The sequence below is a fragment of the Medicago truncatula genome, chromosome 2 (genome assembly GCF_003473485.1).
Source record: "Medicago truncatula cultivar Jemalong A17 chromosome 2, MtrunA17r5.0-ANR, whole genome shotgun sequence".
Taxonomy (NCBI): domain Eukaryota; kingdom Viridiplantae; phylum Streptophyta; class Magnoliopsida; order Fabales; family Fabaceae; genus Medicago; species Medicago truncatula.
Window position 1 is genome coordinate 30,177,554 of NC_053043.1, and position 9,994 is coordinate 30,187,547.

The following is a 9,994-nucleotide window of genomic DNA, read 5'->3' on the forward strand; positions in this document are numbered from 1 at the left end:
TCATGATTACTTGGTTGGAGGATAGAGTAGTCTATTTCATTTTGGTATCAATTTACATTTTGTCTGGGTTTGCTAAACTTTTTCTTGTATTATGATCAAGGTAGCCAGGATCGAATCCCAGCACGTAGGATCGCACGATCTTACGTGCTTTCCCCACCAAAACGAGCTACGACCTTGATCTGGGTCGTTTTTGCCATTTTTATGGTCAGGATCGAGTTTCTACAGCAGAAACGTAAGGGAAAAACGTGTTGGGCTCTACGAATCGGGTCGGGTCAAAATAAAAGAAGATTGAGAAGAAGAAAAACTCTCTATAAGGGAAGATGTAATCAAGGATTTGCAACTCTTGTTTTCTGTTTCTGCTGCGGCGCTCCATGGGGAGGAAGAGGACTCAGTCAAATTAGGTTAAACTTGTAGAAATCTTATCTCTTGTTTGGGCCTTAATGCCCAATACCGAAATACCTTACTTTTTTAAACAAACACGTGACTTTCAAAAAGAAACACCTTATAAATCACTTATTTTTTTAACAAACACGTGACTTTCAAAAGGAAATACCTTGCCTTTTATTATAAATAAATAATAAATACCTTGCCTTTTATTTCAAAATGATATAAAAAATAACAAACTATTATTAATTAACTTAGTTTGATGTTGTGATCTATAAGCTATTTTGTTTATGTATAAGTAATTTTTATGTTTTCGTGTGTGTATGTGTGTGAAGTTACAACTATGCCCTTGAGTGGATTCTTACGAACCGTGTTACGTTCCCCGACTTTACGTCCCTTCACCAGCCGATCGAACCTACGTAAGTAAGAACTCGTTCCTGACTACATTGATTATGATGCAACTTTTCTGGTTCTAAATTGCTTTGAAACTGGTGTACAAAATATAACAAACTTTTGCCAAATGCTTTTAAAAACTAAACCTAAAATATTGTTTGGTTACATTAGGTTTGGTTTATTCACCATGCACACCCCTATTCGGAGGTGCCTGCAAGCGTTAACCCAGCAATCACAACCAACATTACCTCTCTTCAAAGACCCATCATCTCTCCGCTCACTCTCTTCGGCTGCTTTTCTCAATCAGAACATTTCATCACCCCTTCTTCCCATTTTCACCAATTCCAAAGCCAGATCTGCTTTTGGACAATGGCACCACGGAAGCTATTTCTCTTCTTCCAAACAAGACGATCACATCAAAGAAGGCGGTACACATGAAATAGAAGATGACGACGACGATGATGACGATGACGATGATGATTATGATGAAGAGGAGAGAGATTATGAAGATGACGATGATGATACTGTTGCAGTATCAAGTAGGAAAAAGGTGTACACGGCAGAGGAGAAGGAAGAAGAAGCAGAAGCTATTGGATACAAAGTGGTGGGGCCCTACAAAAAAAAACGACAACGTTTTTAAGCCATATGAGCCCGCTTTTGCAGTTGTTGAGGTTCAATTTGCAAACTTTAATTGATTATGTGTTTTAGTGTTTCATATTTTATTTTTGTTTTGGTAATTTTCCCCCCTTCATTTGGTTTAGATTGGATCACATCAATTTAAAGTGAGCAATGGGGACAACATTTTCACTGAAAGATTGAAATTTTGCGAAGTGAATGATAAGGTGAGTGATCCTTTTATTCACTAAGTATTTTGGCTGTTATCTGTGATGGAAAAGTATCAACCATGCCCAAAGTAAATCTTTAATTTTAATTTATGACCTTGGATTTTGTATACCTAATTGTGTTGTATGGTTATGGTTCGGTTTGGATAACTGTGGTTATTAATGGTTCTGTTTGGTTAATTAACCATTATCATTGTAATGGTTCAGTTCAAAAATTTGTGAAATGGTTCAGTTAATTTTGATATGGTTCGGTTCGGTTATTGGTTAATTTTGCCCACCTCTACCTGTATGATATTGATACTCATTGCTAATGCTAAAATGCTCAATGTTATATATATGAAAATATCGGAATGGTTTAGTGAATACATAAGACAAATAAGGATTGATATGTCGGAGAGAAAATCAGGTGGCACGTATGGTACAAAAGATAGTAGAATCTAGTTTTAAGGAATTTGGAGACGGCCTATTAAAGCCCTGTAAGTAAGTAGGTGAAATGAAGGGTAATTAAATAGTTAGAGGTAGTAGACAAAAATCTATAAGCCAAACTATTAAGAACGGTTTTAGATTTAAATGGTTTGCATTTAGACATGATTTACAATGTCATATGTGGGGTTACTTGATCCGTGTACCAACTCTACCTTGTCGTTGTTTTTGTACAGTTGCTGCTTACCATTTTGTGTAGCTCTATTTCAATTTGTCACCCAATTTTAGATACACTCTGTAATTGCAGCATATTTCTATTGGTTTAGAACGCTATTGATCTTATTAAATACTTAATCGCCGACTTGTTTTTGTGTAGTAATTAGTAAATTCATTTTCTAATTGCTTTTTGTCATGGTATCTTTCAAACCATAAGTTAAATATTCCAATGCATTTTTTGGCTCACTGCAGTTGATTCTGAATAAAGTTCTGTTGCTTGGATCCCCTAGTCAGACAATTGTTGGCAGACCCATAGTGCCGGATGGAGCTGTTCATGCTGTTGTTGAGGAGCATGTAAGTGCAGAATTACCAGTTAAAAATAAATTTGATATGCAGAATCAGCTTTCTAATTTTGAGAGTAGAAATGGGATTGCTTTAGAATAGAGTGGTGAACTGGTGATCCCTCTTTCAGTTTTATGTTTCATCTACTCTAGTTTGCATTTTGCTTGTGTTTCCGTTCTATCTTTGCAATCATATTGGAATGTTACCAGAAAATTAAAAGAAGTATATTGCATTTTCTTGCATGCGTATTGCATTTAATTATTGCATGTATACACAAGTCTGCTTAATATGGTGACCTTCGAACTAAGTAAAGAAAACCAAAGAATGTTAATTGTATTTTGCAGTATATATTTGCATGTAAAAAGTTTCTTTGCTGAATTTAAATTAAATGGCATGTCTTAATCTTCAGTTCAGTCTCTTTTTCATTTCCTAGCAAAGATAGAAATCTTATTGCTAAATAATAAAGTTCAAGAAAGAAGAGTGGTAGATAAATATGCATCCAACACTTACAAGATGGAAGAACAGCCAAAACGGAGATAAACAACTATGTAAACCCCTAAATTGCAACACATCTTCCATGATCTTAATTATTTATTCTCCATGAGTGGTGTGAAAACATTTTATGTCGGGGATGTATTTGAAATGAACTTTTAAAATCCAAACATTCAACGTATCTCCTTGGTCTTGATGTTTTTTGTTTCTTCTTATATACGGAACTAGATGAACTATTTCCTAAGGATGATCTATTGCCCTCCTCTTTTTAATAAACTTCTTTGTCTTAATGAATTCCATCTTTATCCTGTAAAAAGAGAATACAAGTTTATTTCAACTTGGAGGGTGTAAGGATTGATTTGAAGTGGAATTTTCATTCCTTCTATCTATGCACTTGCATGTTTACTCATTTTCCGCTTATATCAGGCACTAGATGCGAAGGTGATTATTTTCAAGAAAAAGAGAAGGAAGAATTACCGAAGAACCAAAGGGCATCGTCAGGTATGTTCAGAATAAACCGTTTAATCATGTGTTGTTTTATAACAAGTTATTGATATTAATTCTTCTTGATGGATGGTTATCATTTTCAGGAGTTGACAAAGTTAAGGATAACTAATATCGAAGGAGTTGAGAAACCTCTTAATGAATTGGTTGAAAAGCCTTCAAACTCTGCCAAGAAGGAACAGGAAAAGGTTGCAGTTAGTGCTTAAAAAGGATGTACTGGCTGTTGCCGATAATTGCTATATTTATGTCTCAAATGAGTTTTCGACAGTTGGGTGGTATGAAATGGGAATGATTGTACTAGCAAGATGCTCCATTTTCATGGGCGAATTCTTAGTAGATGGAAAAGTAATCAGCCATTCACTTAGTAAGGTTTTGTAGGAATGACTTAAAAAAAAACCCTTTTCTCTTTGTAATGCTGGATAGAAGCTTCTGAATTTTAGTTGAAGCTTCTGAATTATTTTAGTCGCAACAACTTTTCTTGTGGACTATGACATTCTGAAATAAGGGACTAAGATTGGCACTCTGATTCAGCATGCATGCTGGGTATACAAATGAGGAATTTGTGAAAAACGAAAGACTTTTCTAATGAAGAGATCCATACTCCACATTTTTTGGATGTATAAATGGTTAATTAAACTATTCACTATTACAAGCACTTACAATGCTAGAATATACTTTTGAAATAACATCATAACTAGTTCTCTCCATTATATTAAGTCCATTGTAGAAATTAGATTTGTTTAAAGTACATCGAAATATAGACTTTGAGCATATTCTGACATTATGATATTGAATGTGGTTTATGATTACTCAAACTTGACACTGTTAAGATAGAGTTGTTGACTCCTAAGTAGTGATATAAAACAATACAATTATAAATCAAATCTCTCAACAAAACATGGAACATTTCAAATATCACATGACCAGCCATTCACAAATGAAAAATTTGAAAAATGAATGTACGGCTTGCTTCATACCAACATGGTGAGTTAGGTTTCGAAAAATAAATAGTTTTGCATGTACTTGCAGGTAATCAAAATCATTGCACCCCTTCCTTCCATCCTCCGATCCTCGAAACACATGAAGAGGCGGTATTGCGCAGCAGACAACTGGTTTGACTATTGAAAGATGCTTTGGTGATAGTGAGTGATATAGATAGATTTTTTTAAGATGCTGTACCGTTGGAAGACAAGTAAATCTACCATGTTTGAGCAAACGCAAAAATCCTCATTTAGACATGTGAACTTAGAAAAAGAACTTTGCTCTCAGTTAGACATGGGAAAATGGCTAGGTCTAACATGAGCAAAAGATGCTGTTTTTTTTACCTTCGGATTAAAACAATGGATAGGATCTACTCCACCTCAGCAAGAGAGCACCTACACCTCTTCACACTCAACCCAAACACACCATACTCTTTGTACATCATTATTATAATTGGAGGGGTATTTTAGTAATTTCACATCACATCCTCATCCCTTTTCATCTCTTCTTTCAATGTTTTTGTCACATGTCACAAATGTGTGTGGGTAGGTGTCAAAGGGTGTATACCACCTAAGGTGGTTTATGTATAACAGCTCATTATAATTTTCTCCTCTCTCTCACTACTCTTCTATTTCTCTCGCTAAGTTTCTTCCCCAAATTTCAAGCTCCACCGCCGTAAGACTCAATTCTTCTCAGATTCTTCTCTCTCTAAGTTTTTTCGGACTCAATAAATTTACAAAATATAAATAGTATCAGACAATTCCAAATTACAAGCTCCACCGCTGTAATAGCTTGACTCCTCCGCCGTAAGACCCATTTTTCATTGTACAGTATGAGATTTCACGTGAGAATAATTAGTTCCCAAATTGATATGGGTTTCACGGATGCTGAATCGAAACCGTCCGATTTTCCTATCAAAAGTTGTAAATTCGATGAAAAATAAAGATGTACCTGCGTTTTTTTAAAGAACCCTAAAAATAAATATTCAATTGGTTTACTGATTTGCAAAAAATAATACATGATTTCTTCTTGTCTTCCAATTCGGTCCAAAAGTACGTAAAAACCGCTGAAATTCATTGCGTAACAAGGGATATACGGTCGGGTTAGGTCGCGGGCCAAAAAAACCCGTTTTAGGGGATACGGGCGAAGAAGATGAGTTAAAAAAAAAAGCAAAGAAAATCTTAATATGCCAAGGATAGGACTCGAAGGAAAACTCACCCACTACCCAAAAAAATATCAAAATTAACTTAGCCAAGTAGATATTTTTTTAAGAAAATGTTAAGTGATGCCCCCAGGACACTGATTAAGGAATCAAATGCAGTAAGTATTGTATTGAAATTTGTGTTGTCAACTTCTTAAAAACTTAGAAAGAGTTAGGCTAAATTACCTTTTTGGTCCTCTAACTATTTAATTGGTATCAGATTGGTCCTCTAACTAAAAATTGATTTATTTCGGTCCACTAAGTTTCTCACCGTTACTACATTTAGTCCTTTCTGTTAGTTTTATTCAAATAAATGTTAGGGTTTGTGTTATGTGTGTACATGACCTCCTGTTTCACACATACATATGAGCCATAACAGTTACCAATAATTGTTGGATTTTAATTATTTAATTAATCAATTATGGATTGACAATAATCAATTATTATAAATTAATGTTATAATTTATAATATGGTCTATTGTATTAAGCACTCATTAGTTGATGAATATGTATGATTGAGTTATTCTTTTTAAATGGACCGTGATGGGTTGGACCATTTAGTTAAGTCCAATGAGAGGTCCCTGCCCTCAGCCGTTTAGCTATTTAAACGTCATCCCATCAGACGGTTAAAATATTCTGAACTCTTCTGGTGCTACACGGAATGAGGGTAGTCATCTCTCTCATCCTTCTGACAACTATCCTTTATGAACGAATCCTTAATCCTTAAAGGTACACAATCTCTTATTCTTTCCTTGTTACTGATGATATGCTATAATTTGTATCTAGTGATCCATGACTAAATAAATATTAAAAACTTTTATCAATAATATCAGTCACTATTTAATCATAATATCTTAACAAGGCATAGGACCAAAATGATACTAATAAATAAAGTTAGAGGACCCACATAACACAAACCCTAACGTTTATTTGAATAAAACTAACAGAAAAAGACTAAATGTAGTAACAGTGAGAAACTTAGAAGACCGAAATAAATCAATTTTTAATTAAAGTACTAATTTGATACCAATTAAATAGTTAGAATACCAAAAAGGTAATTAAGCCAAAGAGTTATTTTCACTTTAAAACTTTCCCCTTTAATTACCTTAACCGGTGCCGGCACCTGTTAACATGACTCTATCATGAGGCATTTATTAGCATTTTTAAATCATAAAAGTGATTTTTTATTTAAAAAACAATTTTTCTTCATAAAACACGGAACAATCAACCCCTTAATGAGACATCGAGAGGCTATATAAACCACCCTCTGGCCGCTACTAATACTCATTTTAGGGTTTCCTTTTCAGCTGCGGAGTTTCTTAGGCTAGTGAAATTGATACGTGTGTCTTCACCTCTGAACTATCAATATTATGTTTCAAATCTTTGATTCGATTCATTCTTTTGCTTCAGAGTGCAGATACACGCATCTCTTTTCCTAGCTACCTATTCTAATGTTTTTCTTCCTCTTTGGGAGGTATACCAGTTCTTTTTCTTCGTCTTTTACGATTTGAAAAGTGAAATAATGTTTCGTAATGATTTTGTCATGGATCTAACAATTTGGATCTGATTTAATTTTTTTGGAGTCTGAAATCAGATCTAAGATTTGGATCTATGATATTAAGTTGAATTGGTAAAACAATTAAGTATTTTGATTAATTTTATTTTTTCATTAGATTTTCAACCAAACTTTGGATCTAATCAAGCCAACTCCAAAGGGAAATCATAACATATGTTTGGAGTTCAATCTCATGGTAAAACATATGATTTTTTTGGTTATTAATAAAGATCTTCCTAATAAAAATTTACATCAGATGAGTCACAATATGTTTTCCCAATTAGTGATTCATTTGTCAATGTAAAACTGTATGGAAGTTACATATCGATATGCACTGTTAACCTTTTCAACACGATGCAAATCTATCTATCTTTTGAAGTCAACCACAGAAAAGTACATGTAATGTAGTAATCTTGTATCATGTGCTTGAGTTGCGGTTTGTTTGTCTCTAACACAAATCACTAAGGATACATACTTCATACTTTGGTGTTGTTTTGAGCTTATTGTTTCCAACTCCAGAAAATCTACAAAAATGACAATTTTAGTCTAACCACCTATGTTTTATTCCTTGTTTACTTCATGGTTGAGCATAGGTGGTTGAACTAATAATGTCATTACTAAAAATGTCATTTCTGTGCGTTTCTGGAGTTGGAAATAGGGATATAGAACTAAAACTGCAAATATAGTTTATGGACGATTTTGTTTGATTTAAAAAAGGTAGGACCATTTTCGTGAGTTGGTCAAGATGCGAGGAACAAAAGTGTAATTAAGCCTAATATTTTTTATCTATATTTATTTTCATAAGGTAGAAAAAAGTTATATTTCCAAAAAATACACATTGTATTCTATATATTGAAATCAATCATACCAGAGTTACAAATTAATATGTTGCACTTTTTGGTTATTTTGATATTAATACAATTTTATGTCATGCAAATATTTTACGATGTATATTTGATATTCTATAATGCATAAAATTATAGTAAAATAAATTAAACATATTTTTCTAAGAAAATTAAAAAGTAGCATTATTTTAAAAAGTAACTAAATTCCGATGTCATTTAGTTATTTAATATTAAAAAAATAGAAAAATAAGTTGGGTAACCAATTATCCAATCCAACCCAAAAATTAGTGGGTTTGACCAAACCCATCCAATAGTATAACAGATGGTTATTTTACTTCACCCAAACCGAAATACCTTATTTAGTTTAGTTTTAAATTTGGCCAAACCCACCCAACCCAAACCCACCCACGAACACCCCTACTCAAATTATGCTATGCTTCCTTCAATCGACGATAGAGGCAAGTAAAGTTGTAGCGAGTATCTATGCCTCTGACTCTAATCTATGCTTATAATGGTTTTTGCATTCTTCTTATGTTTCAGAGGCCTGATTCTCGCTCCATATCAACCTTCTTTCATCAATCAAGTAAGGTATAGGTCTATGCAATTTCTAAGGTTTAGATCATGTTATCTATACTTTTTACAGGGCATACCAATAGCTTATAAGATCATATGATTAAAAAAGACATAGGACATAGGTCGTATCGAAGATTTTACCTTGGTTGGAACAATCTTTGACGAAACTTTAATTTCCTCCGACAAATTTTTGGATTACCAAGCCCTTTCTATGTGAGCAGGATGGTTGAGAAAAAACTCATGACTTGGAAGGTTTGCTTATAAACTCTACATCTTTCATTTTATCTCCTATGTTCATCATTCATTTTTGTCCAAGTATTAATAGTCAACTATATGAAACTGCATATCGAACTTCTCTAGTAGTCTCTCAATTTTATTTACTGTAAAGTAACGTCTCTAGGTTGAGTTTCTACCGTTCTTGATATGCAGTTTATGTCATGCCACAAATGTACAAAATAGGTAAAACATTGTTGGAATAAAGCAATATTGATTTATGAATGGCTTCATGCTATCTTGGGAGTGTACCGGCACGGCAAACTGATCATCAATTCATATATGTTACTCTGAAAGGAATTGATCTTTGGTTTGTAAGGTTACTCTCACAAGTGGCAACGCAACCCATGATTTTATGTCTTTTAAGTTTTCATTTAAATGGTTAGATACAATAGAGTAGCTGGGAGGGTGAAAATTAACTCTGCTTCATTAATCTAATCCCTTAGATGTTATGTAAATTGTTTATACGACAGTCATGTTTGGGTTGATTTATTTAACCTTATCTACTTGCATAACCATATGTGAGACTGTTTTCAGCTTGTTTTCATAAGCTCTATAGGATAGCTTATGTAAACAACCTATAACTTATGCATAAAATTGGAATTTATTTTATCTTTTGTGATAGAAATAACTTATACATAACCTTACTGTAAGCACTTAATTAAGCTTTTTATCCAAACGTGGCCAATTTCTCTACTTTTTATCGGAATGATGTTGAATTTATGCAGAAACAAAGGAAGTAGAATCCGAGTGAGGGCAAGGAGTGCACTGCTTTCTAATGGAGTTATTTTATATGTCCTTAACCTCCCAGAGTTTCAGAATTTTGTATTGCGGGCTCAATCTTCACAAATAAAATGACGCAGATGATTAGAAGATCAATGAGGTATTCCAGTTCTTTATCATACATCAATCAACAAGTTCTTTATATATTTAGATTTCACATAAATATTTTTTTATAACCTTAGAATAA

The 9,994-nt window shown here is 33.5% G+C and overlaps 1 pseudogene; it reads left to right on the forward strand.

Annotated features, from left to right (window-relative positions):
- Nucleotides 1–811: 811 nt before the first annotated feature.
- LOC11416208 (50S ribosomal protein L21, mitochondrial-like) lies at nucleotides 812–4,212 on the forward strand (annotated as a pseudogene).
- The last annotated feature ends 5,782 nt before the right edge of the window (nucleotides 4,213–9,994 follow it).